Raw genomic sequence first — 13,987 nt, 5'->3', positions numbered from 1 at the left:
CATGGCACAGGATTGTTTCCAAATGGATTCCCCCTGAGCCTCTCTTTTAACAGTTCTAGCTGTCCCAGCCTTCCTTCATATGGAGGGTGCTCTAATCCCTGAATCATCTTTGTGGCCCTTGGCTGGGCTCACGGTAAGTCCATGTCTGTTGTGTACACAGAAGCCCAAAACTGGGCACAATTCTGAATGCACCATGCAGGCAAATCTAGTTCCTCTCCAGATCTGAAGCTTCTCACTGATTTCCTTTTTCAGTCCTCAGTCCCTTGGTACAGCTTCCAGCAAGTGTGCAAAGGGCAGCTTTTGCACACCTTTCCATCAGAAGTATGAGTGAAGCTATCAGGTTCATGATGCCAACAAGAATTCACAAGGTGATTCCTGCAACTCAAATCAATCTCATGTTCTGTGAAAGGAGCTTTGTTACCAACCTCACTTCCTTCTGAAAGCTGCCAAATGCTCCCTATTTGATTAATAATCCATGTAAATTTCCTGTGTACTTCATGGGGAAAATCCCATATTAATTTCTTGCTGGAGCTACTGTGTTCCTATAACAGTATTGATCAGTCATTTACACTGATTCAAATAAGCCCAGTTAATATTTTTACTAACAACTGGATTGCTATAACCAGACACAGCAAGAGCAGGTTAACTGGAGCTTAAAACTGGAGTCAGAGATGGAAGATTTGTTCACTCCTTCTTACCTGAATTCCTGTCCTGAAGGAGTGAATCAAGGTCAGTACATGGACACATTCCAGAGTTAGTGAAATCTACAAAAGAGATACTTGTACCGTTTTTACAATTTCTTCTGCAAGAGTCCTGTACAGAAATAGTAGATTTATTAGAAAAAAAAACAAAAGAAACCCCAACAAAACCCAAAAAACAAAACCAAAAACAAGCAAACAAACAAACAAAAAAGTGTGTGGGGGATTTTTGTGGTAATTGGGAGTGGGGCTGCAGCCAAGCCTCCTACCCAATGGGTACAGCTGTGAGAAGCAGGTGAACAGCACTGAAAGCCAAGAGCCATGGAGTGCCTCCATTGGGGGCTATGGTAGGAGGAAGGCTCGACAGAGTTCTGTTGTGTGTTTGCAATAATACTGTAGCAAATGAAAACACTAAAGCAAGCTTCTTTTGTTTTGGGTTTTGTTTTTTTTTTTTCTTTTTAATAGACAAACTGATAGGAAATGAGTTTCCTATGGGACAGAGCCAGGAGGAATGGACTTCATATAAGATTTTCCACGCTATTTGTCTTGGTTTGACAAGAGAGGAGTCTGTGAAGGAGGGCAAAAGCCTCCTGTGCAATGGAGAAGGTAAACCCCCTCCCTCCGAATTACCAGGATTTTTAAATGAAAAGGCTCTCAGGCAAAGATATGGGAATGGGAGTAACAATTCTTTATTAGGAGAAACTAAATAACAATTTAAAAAGGCAAATGCAATTGGTACAAACAGAATTAGTGATAAAGTCCACAACCTGACACCCTGAGGAGTCGGGGTGTTGGTAGCAGTCCAGTTGAAATGACAGCTGCTCGTCTTGCAGTGGCTGATGAATTGCAGTTGAAGTGGTGATCTTTAGAAGGGTATAGTTTTCTCTGAAGATCTGGTGGCAGTTGGGCCGGTCTTCCTCTGGGAATCCAGCGAAGGGGCCACTTCTCTGGGAATCCCGCCGAAAAAGCTGCTTCTCTGGGAATCCTGCCGAAGGAGCTGCTCCTCTGGGAATCCCGCAAAGAGAGAGAGAGCTGCCCTGTCTCCCCAGAAGGTACCACTTTATATCATAAAAGAGTGCTTGGCTTCCCCCTCTGGGTGGAGCATCTCACAATGGGATGGTGTAACGTTACCAGGCCTGCAGTGAGTCAGTCAATGGGCCCATTAACAAACGATTACCTCTTCAGAGCAAACCATCGTTCTTGGAAGAGATAATAAACCTACCCAACTTCCAACAAATAGAATACAAGCTTATCTTACAAAGCAGGACACTATTTCATAGCTATCCAGTTAAGAACAGGCATCAAGCTACAGCAAAGGTCACCAGGTAATTTTCCTTGCCACACATGCTTCTCATTCCATTAAACCACGTCAAGGTAATGCAGTGAATATTACACTGGCTTGCCAAACTGCATTAACCACAGTGGTTTCTCTCCAAGACTTTAAGGTGATGTCTCTTGGAATAATAGCTGCATGAGGCTTTTGGGAAATATGACCAAGTATTTGCATCTTTGCAAAAGTTTGAATCCTTCAGCCATCCTGAAGCCGGAAATATGTACAATATTCATGCACACCCTAATATTAACATTAAATCATATTAGATATTCAAAAGGTACAAGAACAGGTTATTAAGTGAAATTCAGTATCTCACCACTAACAAGTAAGATTGAGGTTTCCTAAAAATGAAACAAAAACCATCAACATTTTGAGTATGATCTCAGACAGTCCTGGGTTTATAATCATTGCAAGAATCTGTCTCATCTATCTTTTAATTTTACATAGTGCAATGTTGTAAGAAGTAGAAACAACTCACTCTGACATTCCTGTGTAAACAACATTGGGCATTATTGGAAGACCAGAAAAGTGTGGCAGTCTCTTTCAGAGCCCCAAGAACAAAGGCCCATTTCAGTTCATATGGAATTTCAATGTAGCCAGCGTATTTCATGACGAGCCATGTCCTAGTTACAAATTTCTTGGTTATTTTCACTATTTGGAGCAGGGGAATTATCGCCTCTTCCATTCTTTCATTTGATTTCAGCTGAATCCCTGGAAAGGTGTGTGTCACACTTCTCTATCTACATTTTATGTTGACATCCTCCTGTGAAAAATGTCAGGTGTGATGGGCAGATTTTGCTGGCTTGCACAAATCTTCTTTTTATATGTAATGGAAGTTTTTCTTGATTCCTATCTGCACTGCTCTTATGTGGCTAGTTTAGAACCCTCGGGCTATCCTAGTCAAAATCTAGGAGCTCTATATCCCAGTAACAGACTCTGGACCAATACTACCATATTGTCCTACTAAACCACCTCAATTTCAGGTGGGAAAAGAATTCAAGTGTTCACTTGGGCCAGTTGTTGAAACTTCAAGCAGTCTCCTGTTTGCTTACTGTCAATAGCAGCATCTATTGCATTGGCAGCAGCATTAAAACTGCAGTATCTTCTGCATCAACTCATTTCAGATAACCTGTGAGAGTGATGACCATTATCTCCAAGTCAAGCTGCATCTGAACCTCAGCCTGACACTCAACATTTCTGCAGCCTGTGACCCCAGTCCCATATTCATCAACCACTGAAAGAATCAAGCAGGACCAAGCAGTAAAATCACAGCCTAACTTCAGTGAAATCTGCAGAAGGAAATATTTTTTCTTTCTGTTTTCTAGAAATGAGACACATGGAACCAGCATTTTCTTAATTACAATGAAGAACTTGTGAACTTCCGTGGTTTTGCAGCTGGAATTTTTGTCCCACAAAAATCACAGTACTGAGTATCTGGTAATGATAGTGAACCAAAAAAAAGGCTCCAAAAAGAAATTAAGTGATATGGAAAGAGCTGGGCTTTTTTAATTAAACAAAAAAAAAAAAAAAAAGGCATTTGCAAGTAACTAGTCCAGCTTCTAAAGCAGATTGATTTAATTTTAAAAATATGGGTGGAGGATTGCTTTTAAAATTGACACCTGTACATGCCAGTATAATTTTCTTTTTGTTCATGTCATTTTTAAAACATGTTCTCATTATACCATTTTCCTGCTTTATATCACACTGGTATTACTTTGAAATGTAAATCTTTGGGGGCCCTTAGCAGTGATATGCTGGTTCTTTTTATATATTACATTATTGCTGTTATTTATTTTCACAAATGACACAAAGAACTCTTCATTCATGTCATGATGACTCCATTCTCTGGAAGAAAATAATACCTGACAGAAGTCATCATCACAGCTCCTGGCAGTTTCTTAGTTGTGACTTATTCAGGACTATTCTATCAAAAAGCCAAGTTTCTTTTCTTTGAAAGAAAGCCCAAAATTACAGAATAAAGTGGCTTGGAGGAGCTAACAAGCATAGTACAGTAAATAACATCAGTCTTGCTTAAATATAGTAAATAGCACTATCTGAAAGTCATATTTTAGAATACACTTATTATAAGAAACTACTTAGATAATGAAAGTAAAACTAAAAATCGAATAATATAATTTTCATCATTTATGCAGTTTGTTTGTTTTTTACATTTAATTCTGCTTGGAATATGAAAACAGTTGGCTCTTTTTCCTTGGCTGTCATACTTGTGATTGTCAGACACTTGCCAAGGATGCAGTGACTGGGTTTTGGACACCTCTGGGGAAATGGTGAAATCCTGTTTTTTCGGCAAAGGGGTGAGCGGAGGAATTCTAGAGAACACGTGTGGAATTTGGTCAGATCAGAGCCTGCCCACACGAGTGACAGGCAGCAAAGAGCACATACCAGGCTATGCTACAGAGGTCTGGGTCACACAGTGAATCTTCAAAAGCAATTTTTTTCCTGGAGCTAAAATGGAGATAAAATGAAATTGAGGCTTTGTGATGGCTGTTTATCTGAAGGCATCATCCAAAAGACTCAGCTTGTGTATGTTTGTGTGCTTGGGAAGGAAGAGGTTTTCCTTCAGATATCTTTTTGGAGTGATTTTCCAGGGTTGTGACAGCACTAATGGCTAGAGCCTGTCAAAAAAGCAAATATAGCGATACCACGCTGCAATATCATTTCCTCCCTTGTCCCTCCATGGGCATCTCTGACGAAGTTCCTCAGCTCTGATCCGGGCAACACACTGGAGGTAAAGCTACCAAAGCAAAGATCATAAGGACCAAGTGCTTTAGGAACTTGTCATTTACTGCTGCTTCTCCTGTCTTTTAAGTACATTCCACAGTGGAGTCCCTGCAGCTGCAGAATTCAACATCTGCAGCAACATTCACACCTTGCATGCAGAGTTCATGGTCACCACAATAGGGAAGGCTTAGAAGAATAGTATGGTTCAGTTCTGGTGCTGCAAGGTCTTAATTATATCTTTCTAGGTAGGATTTATACTCACAGCTCCTGCCTCCCACAGGAATACCCCAATAACATGGCTGTCGTCTACTTTGAGGTAGATGCTTTACCAGACAAACTCTTAGATAAGGGCTGTGCCTCCAAGGAAAAATTTCCAATTTTAGGCCAGTTTGTCACCCTCCAGGTCTGATGCCATGAAGTATGAATTATTTGAAGTGCCTTGAGTAATTGCAACAGGAAAATTGAGGAATGCTTCTGCTTTGCAATAGGCTAGTTTTGTAGCTGGTGCTTTGGGTTTGAATATATCTACCTGAGGAAATAATTTAACTTTTGGATTCCTTGACAGAGATAACCACTACTGCAGGGAGAACTACTACTGCAGAGACAACATGCAACTGCTTACTCTTTCTGTAGATGCATTTCATAGAAAACAGCACCAGCTGCTATTGAAGACACATAGCTGGTCCCTTAGTATAGCTCTCAGGTCACTTGCTAGGTTTTATCAGGACAGAACCAAGGGCTGGCTCCTGCATTTGGGCCACAAGGACCCCCTGCAGCTCCAGGCCAGTCCTTCTTTCCTGCAGGGCTCTGTGTGAGGGCTCCAGCTCCCTCCTGTGCCAGGGCCACTTGCTCCAGCTGGCGCTGCCACCAAGGCTTCACAGAGCACCACTGCCGTCTCTGGGCCTGCAGGGTGCTCCGACTGCCAAGATGGCAGAGACATCAAAGATTAAGAAGAAGCAGCCCCTTGGGATGGCCAGAAGGTTGAGCAGCAATCATGGGCCAAGCCTCTTCTCCTGCCTAGAGGCAATTTCTCATGAGGCGGTGCCTGAGCATTCTCAGAGATGGGAAGGACATGAGAGAGCAAATGCCAGCAAAGACTTTGAGCAGGGACGTGGGACGTGTGGGTTGGACAGTCGGAAGAACTTTTGCCCAGAGAGGGGCAAAATAAGATGGGAACAGGCTGCCTGGGGCAGTGGTGGGGTCCCCATTGGGGGAGGGGCTCAAGGAAAGAGCGGGCGTGGCCCTCAGGGCTCTGCTGGGGTTGCCATGTTGGGGATGGATCCTCCCAGGCCACTTGATTCCACAGTTCTGTGACATCACAGCCTCTGGGGCTGGCAGGGTGGCGTGGAACTGTCCCCAGCCTGTCGCTGCGGTGCCCAGAGAACGCCCAGTAGCCAGTGTGGAGACACAGCCAGAGTGGTGCTGAGGTGACGGCTCCTGCCACAGCAGCACCATGGCTGGCGACGGCTCCCGGCTGCCTCTGAGCATCTGCGTGCTCTTGTTACTGGCCCTGCCCCTCAGGCCTTCCAGCTACCCTGAGGGGCACAAGGGCACCGTGGCCTCGCTCCCTGAGGAAAGGGAGCAGCCAGCCACCAGCCGTGAGACGACCCCCTGGTGGGTCCCGGTGGTGGCAGAGGCCGTGGTGGCCACCGTCGTGCAGCTGCTCCTGACGGCGATTGTGGACCGCCTCGGCAGCAGGCTCAAGAGCTGGTGGGGAGAGGTGAGGGAAGGGTGTCAGGCAGCTGGGATGGGGGCAGGGGTAAGCATGAAAGAAGGCCTTGAATCAAGCCTGCGTCGGGTGAGGCATGAGAGCCGCCATGGAGGGGAAAAGCTGGTCAGATCCCAAGGGTCCTGGCCCTCTTGGCAGTACTTTGCCCAAGGCCCCAAGGCAGAGGGGGACTTGCAGCCCAGGGAGGGAATCAGGGCTGGGGGCTGAGCCCCAGGGACACCAAGCTGAGCTGCTCAGAGCTCTTCTCCCTGCAGCCTCAGCCCTGGGCAGCCTGGCCAGGCCAGAGTGTCTCCTGGGGCGTCCCAAGTGATGGCCAGATGGCTCATCGCCACACTCTCCCCGTTCTGTGTCTTGCAGGAGAAGAGCCAGAGCCCCCCGGTCTGCGCAGGGCAGCGCTGCTGCCAGGGACACGGCTGCAGCAAGGAGCTGCTGCAGCTGCTGAGGCAGCACGATGCCCTGCTGCGGCTGTGCCTGCGCCTCAGCTCTCCACAGAGGCGCCGGCAGAAGACCACAGCCAAATGGGGACTGCGGAAGAAGAGGCGGCTGCACTTCTCCCCCCAGCTCTGAGGTCCCCAGCTCTAGCTCGCCTCTCGGCTGGCAGAGCAGAGCTGGGGCATGTAGGTTTTTAGGTGTAGGTTTTAGTTAGGATCCCCTTTGTTAGCTATAGCTCCCCATAGGATAGCCATAAGTTCCCCAAAACCTTTTTCCCAAGATGAAGTTTTCCTTAGCTTTCTAGTTCTAAGATATTATCAAGTTCGTTTAGGTCTTAGGTTGTCCCCATGTAGATTTCCCACCCCATAGTTTTAGATTTTTGGAGTATTCAATTTGAATAAAGTTCATCTGTTTTTTCACTTTGTTGTTTTATTTTCTGGATATTCCATCCCCGTAGGGGCAGATTGACTGATGATCACACCCGGTAGCTCCAGCCAAGCTGGAATGGGAAGCGTGAGTGTCCCAGCAGGGATTGAGGGCATGTGGAAAGAAAAGGGGGTGGGCAGTATCCACCTGCCTACATCTTCCAAGGAAGCATTGCTTGGATCCCTGCGTGCCTTATGCTGGGGGCCCCAAAAGAGTGCCCTGGGCTAAGAAAAGAATCCCTGTTTGTAAAACACAGTGTGCCATGTGTTTGTGATCTTCTGTACCCAGGTTCTGAAGCTTCTGACTACTGAAGCACTTGTGTGCATCAGCAGAGGTAGGATCTAGGTACCTTTGAGATGCCGTGCATAGGGTGGAGCAGCACACTTTGGGCTCCTGGCATTCCACTGGCAGCACTGCAAGGAGAAAAGAGGCAAAGTGATTGTGGGATGCAAATGTACACAGGATGACAGGGCATGTACCAGCTGAATTTAAAGAGCAACTGAATAAAGGTTTTGAATCACAGAATGGTTGAAGTTTGGAGCAGCCTCTTGATATCATCTAGTCCAACCCCTCTGCTCAAGCAAGGTCATTTGGAACCAATTGCCCAGGACAGTGTCCAGCTGGGTTTCAAAGATCTCCATAAATGGAGTTTCATGACCTCTCTGGGCAACCTTTGCCACTGTTTGACCACCCTTACAATTAAAACAAAAAACAAAAAAAACCTGTGTTCCGTTTGAATTCGATGTGGCTTAACTTGTGCCCATGTTCCCCTTTTACTGAGCACTACTGAGAAGAGTCTGACTCCCTTGCCTTCATTCCTTTCCATCAGGTGTTTAGATGCACTGGTAAGATCACAGAATCACAGAAAGGGTCAGGTTGAAGGGATCACAGTGGGTCATCTGCTCCCTGCTCAAGCAAGGTTTTCCTGGAGCACATGGCACAGGATTGTTTCCAAATGGATTCCCCCTGAGCCTCTCTTTTAACAGTTCTAGCTGTCCCAGCCTTCCTTCATATGGAGGGTGCTCTAATCCCTGAATCATCTTTGTGGCCCTTGGCTGGGCTCACGGTAAGTCCATGTCTGTTGTGTACACAGAAGCCCAAAACTGGGCACAATTCTGAATGCACCATGCAGGCAAATCTAGTTCCTCTCCAGATCTGAACCTTCTCACTGATTTCCTTTTTCAGTCCTCAGTCCCTTGGTACAGCTTCCAGCAAGTGTGCAAAGGGCAGCTTTTGCACACCTTTCCATCAGAAGTATGAGTGAAGCTATCAGGTTCATGATGCCAACAAGAATTCACAAGGTGATTCCTGCAACTCAAATCAATCTCATGTTCTGTGAAAGGAGCTTTGTTACCAACCTCACTTCCTTCTGAAAGCTGCCAAATGCTCCCTATTTGATTAATAATCCATGTAAATTTCCTGTGTACTTCATGGGGAAAATCCCATATTAATTTCTTGCTGGAGCTACTGTGTTCCTATAACAGTATTGATCAGTCATTTACACTGATTCAAATAAGCCCAGTTAATATTTTTACTAACAACTGGATTGCTATAACCAGACACAGCAAGAGCAGGTTAACTGGAGCTTAAAACTGGAGTCAGAGATGGAAGATTTGTTCACTCCTTCTTACCTGAATTCCTGTCCTGAAGGAGTGAATCAAGGTCAGTACATGGACACATTCCAGAGTTAGTGAAATCTACAAAAGAGATACTTGTACCGTTTTTACAATTTCTTCTGCAAGAGTCCTGTACAGAAATAGTAGATTTATTAGAAAAAAAAACAAAAGAAACCCCAACAAAACCCAAAAAACAAAACCAAAAACAAGCAAACAAACAAACAAAAAAGTGTGTGGGGGATTTTTGTGGTAATTGGGAGTGGGGCTGCAGCCAAGCCTCCTACCCAATGGGTACAGCTGTGAGAAGCAGGTGAACAGCACTGAAAGCCAAGAGCCATGGAGTGCCTCCATTGGGGGCTATGGTAGGAGGAAGGCTCGACAGAGTTCTGTTGTGTGTTTGCAATAATACTGTAGCAAATGAAAACACTAAAGCAAGCTTCTTTTGTTTTGGGTTTTGTTTTTTTTTTTTTTCTTTTTAATAGACAAACTGATAGGAAATGAGTTTCCTATGGGACAGAGCCAGGAGGAATGGACTTCATATAAGATTTTCCACGCTATTTGTCTTGGTTTGACAAGAGAGGAGTCTGTGAAGGAGGGCAAAAGCCTCCTGTGCAATGGAGAAGGTAAACCCCCTCCCTCCGAATTACCAGGATTTTTAAATGAAAAGGCTCTCAGGCAAAGATATGGGAATGGGAGTAACAATTCTTTATTAGGAGAAACTAAATAACAATCTAAAAAGGCAAATGCAATTGGTACAAACAGAACTAGTGATAAAGTCCACAACCTGAAACCCTGAGGAGTCGGGGTGTTGGTAGCAGTCCAGTTGAAATGACAGCTGCTCGTCTTGCAGTGGCTGATGAATTGCAGTTGAAGTGGTGATCTTTAGAAGGGTATAGTTTTCTCTGAAGATCTGGTGGCAGTTGGGCCGGTCTTCCTCTGGGAATCCAGCGAAGGGGCCACTTCTCTGGGAATCCCGCCGAAAAAGCTGCTTCTCTGGGAATCCTGCCGAAGGAGCTGCTCCTCTGGGAATCCCGCAAAGAGAGAGAGAGCTGCCCTGTCTCCCCAGAAGGTACCACTTTATATCATAAAAGAGTGCTTGGCTTCCCCCTCTGGGTGGAGCATCTCACAATGGGATGGTATAACGTTACCAGGCCTGCAGTGAGTCAGTCAATGGGCCCATTAACAAACGATTACCTCTTCAGAGCAAACCATCGTTTTTGGAAGAGATAATAAACCTACCCAACTTCCAACAAATAGAATACAAGCTTATCTTACAAAGCAGGACACTATTTCATAGCTATCCAGTTAAGAACAGGCATCAAGCTACAGCAAAGGTCACCAGGTAATTTTCCTTGCCACACATGCTTCTCATTCCATTAAACCACGTCAAGGTAATGCAGTGAATATTACACTGGCTTGCCAAACTGCATTAACCACAGTGGTTTCTCTCCAAGACTTTAAGGTGATGTCTCTTGGAATAATAGCTGCATGAGGCTTTTGGGAAATATGACCAAGTATTTGCATCTTTGCAAAAGTTTGAATCCTTCAGCCATCCTGAAGCCGGAAATATGTACAATATTCATGCACACCCTAATATTAACATTAAATCATATTAGATATTCAAAAGGTACAAGAACAGGTTATTAAGTGAAATTCAGTATCTCACCACTAACAAGTAAGATTGAGGTTTCCTAAAAATGAAACAAAAACCATCAACATTTTGAGTATGATCTCAGACAGTCCTGGGTTTATAATCATTGCAAGGATCTGTCTCATCTATCTTTTAATTTTACATAGTGCAATGTTGTAAGGAGTAGAAACAACTCACTCTGACATTCCTGTGTAAACAACATTGGGCATTATTGGAAGACCAGAAAAGTGTGGCAGTCTCTTTCAGAGCCCCAAGAACAAAGGCCCATTTCAGTTCATATGGAATTTCAATGTAGCCAGCGTATTTCATGACGAGCCATGTCCTAGTTACAAATTTCTTGGTTATTTTCACTATTTGGAGCAGGGGAATTATCGCCTCTTCCATTCTTTCATTTGATTTCAGCTGAATCCCTGGAAAGGTGTGTGTCACACTTCTCTATCTACATTTTATGTTGACATCCTCCTGTGAAAAATGTCAGGTGTGATGGGCAGATTTTGCTGGCTTGCACAAATCTTCTTTTTATATGTAATGGAAGTTTTTCTTGATTCCTATCTGCACTGCTCTTATGCGGCGAGTTTAGAACCCTCGGGCTATTCTAGTCAAAATCTAGGAGCTCTATATCCCAGTAACAGACTCTGGACCAATACTACCATATTGTCCTACTAAACCACCTCAATTTCAGGTGGGAAAAGAATTCAAGTGTTCACTTGGGCCAGTTGTTGAAACTTCAAGCAGTCTCCTGTTTGCTTACTGTCAATAGCAGCATCTATTGCATTGCCAGCAGCATTAAAACTGCAGTATCTTCTGCATCAACTCATTTCAGATAACCTGTGAGAGTGATGACCATTATCTCCAAGTCAAGCTGCATCTGAACCTCAGCCTGACACTCAACATTTCTGTAGCCTGTGACCCCAGTCCCATATTCATCAACCACTGAAAGAATCAAGCAGGACCAAGCAGTAAAATCACAGCCTAACTTCAGTGAAATCTGCAGAAGGAAATATTTTTTCTTTCTGTTTTCTAGAAATGAGACACATGGAACCAGCATTTTCTTAATTACAATGAAGAACTTGTGAACTTCCGTGGTTTTGCAGCTGGAATTTTTGTCCCACAAAAATCACAGTACTGAGTATCTGGTAATGATAGTGAACCAAAAAAAAGGCTCCTAAAAGAAATTAAGTGATATGGAAAGAGCTGGGCTTTTTTAATTAAACAAAAAAAAAAAAAAAAAGGCATTTGCAAGTAACTAGTCCAGCTTCTAAAGCAGATTGATTTAATTTTAAAAATATGGGTGGAGGATTGCTTTTAAAATTGACACCTGTACATGCCAGTATAATTTTCTTTTTGTTCATGTCATTTTTAAAACATGTTCTCATTATACCATTTTCCTGCTTTATATCACACTGGTATTACTTTGAAATGTAAATCTTTGGGGGCCCTTAGCAGTGATATGCTGGTTCTTTTTATATATTACATTATTGCTGTTATTTATTTTCACAAATGACACAAAGAACTCTTCATTCATGTCATGATGACTCCATTCTCTGGAAGAAAATAATACCTGACAGAAGTCATCATCACAGCTCCTGGCAGTTTCTTAGTTGTGACTTATTCTTGACTATTCTATCAAAAAGCCAAGTTTCTTTTCTTTGAAAGAAAGCCCAAAATTACAGAATAAAGTGGCTTGGAGGAGCTAACAAGCATAGTACAGTAAATAACATCAGTCTTGCTTAAATATAGTAAATAGCACTATCTGAAAGTCATATTTTAGAATACACTTATTATAAGAAACTACTTAGATAATGAAAGTAAAACTAAAAATCGAATAATATAATTTTCATCATTTATGCAGTTTGTTTGTTTTTTACATTTAATTCTGCTTGGAATATGAAAACAGTTGGCTCTTTTTCCTTGGCTGTCATACTTGTGATTGTCAGACACTTGCCAAGGATGCAGTGACTGGGTTTTGGACACCTCTGGGGAAATGGTGAAATCCTGTTTTTTCGGCAAAGGGGTGAGCGGAGGAATTCTAGAGAACACGTGTGGAATTTGGTCAGATCAGAGCCTGCCCACACGAGTGACAGGCAGCAAAGAGCACATACCAGGCTATGCTACAGAGGTCTGGGTCACACAGTGAATCTTCAAAAGCAATTTTTTTCCTGGAGCTAAAATGGAGATAAAATGAAATTGAGGCTTTGTGATGGCTGTTTATCTGAAGGCATCATCCAAAAGACTCAGCTTGTGTATGTTTGTGTGCTTGGGAAGGAAGAGGTTTTCCTTCAGATATCTTTTTGGAGTGATTTTCCAGGGTTGTGACAGCACTAATGGCTAGAGCCTGTCAAAAAAGCAAATATAGCGATACCACGCTGCAATATCATTTCCTCCCTTGTCCCTCCATGGGCATCTCTGACGAAGTTCCTCAGCTCTGATCCGGGCAACACACTGGAGGTAAAGCTACCAAAGCAAAGATCATAAGGACCAAGTGCTTTAGGAACTTGTCATTTACTGCTGCTTCTCCTGTCTTTTAAGTACATTCCACAGTGGAGTCCCTGCAGCTGCAGAATTCAACATCTGCAGCAACATTCACACCTTGCATGCAGAGTTCATGGTCACCACAATAGGGAAGGCTTAGAAGAATAGTATGGTTCAGTTCTGGTGCTGCAAGGTCTTAATTATATCTTTCTAGGTAGGATTTATACTCACAGCTCCTGCCTCCCACAGGAATACCCCAATAACATGGCTGTCGTCTACTTTGAGGTAGATGCTTTACCAGACAAACTCTTAGATAAGGGCTGTGCCTCCAAGGAAAAATTTCCAATTTTAGGCCAGTTTGTCACCCTCCAGGTCTGATGCCATGAAGTATGAATTATTTGAAGTGCCTTGAGTAATTGCAACAGGAAAATTGAGGAATGCTTCTGCTTTGCAATAGGCTAGTTTTGTAGCTGGTGCTTTGGGTTTGAATATATCTGCCTGAGGAAATAATTTAACTTTTGGATTCCTTGACAGAGATAACCACTACTGCAGGGAGAACTACTACTGCAGAGACAACATGCAACTGCTTACTCTTTCTGTAGATGCATTTCATAGAAAACAGCACCAGCTGCTATTGAACACACATAGCTGGTCCCTTAGTATAGCTCTCAGGTCACTTGCTAGGTTTTATCAGGACAGAACCAAGGGCTGGCTCCTGCATTTGGGCCACAAGAACCCCCTGCAGCTCCAGGCCAGTCCTTCTTTCCTGCAGGGCTCTGTGTGAGGGCTCCAGCTCCCTCCTGTGCCAGGGCCACTTGCTCCAGCTGGCGCTGCCACCAAGGCTTCACTGAGCACCACTGCCGTCTCTGGGCCTGCAGGGTGCTCCGA

This window comes from Lonchura striata, chromosome 5, assembly GCF_050655825.1.
Source record: "Lonchura striata isolate lonStrDom1 chromosome 5, ASM5065582v1, whole genome shotgun sequence".
Taxonomy (NCBI): domain Eukaryota; kingdom Metazoa; phylum Chordata; class Aves; order Passeriformes; family Estrildidae; genus Lonchura; species Lonchura striata.
This window is presented reverse-complemented; position numbering follows the sequence as displayed.